Here is a 389-nt window from a genome sequence, read left to right on the forward strand (position 1 = left end):
TTTAATAAAGCATTATTCACGGTGGCTATGCAATGTTATTAACACAAAGCAACTACAAATCTTTAAAGATTATTAACAAAGCATTGATTTTGCCTATCAAAGAAATGGAATGCATTCAAGAACAATAAAAATGAGAACTTAAACATGCATAAGATAACATCATTCACGGTAATGACATATGGAAAAAAATTATGTGAGTGGTTTGGGTGTATGGGGGTTTTTTTTTGGTTTTTTGGCTTTTTTTTAGAGAGAGAGAAATGTGATGTCAACAAACCAAAAGAAAAATTCTGCAGAAATGTGTAACTGTTTTCATGCTGTTCTAAGTAAAAGACAAATGAAAACATTGACCCATGAAGGAACATACTTAAGAGGAAGGTGAATGTGAACAA

The sequence above is a fragment of the Vombatus ursinus genome, unplaced genomic scaffold (genome assembly GCF_900497805.2).
Source record: "Vombatus ursinus unplaced genomic scaffold, bare-nosed wombat genome assembly UNPS02004736.1, whole genome shotgun sequence".
NCBI classification, from domain to species: domain Eukaryota; kingdom Metazoa; phylum Chordata; class Mammalia; order Diprotodontia; family Vombatidae; genus Vombatus; species Vombatus ursinus.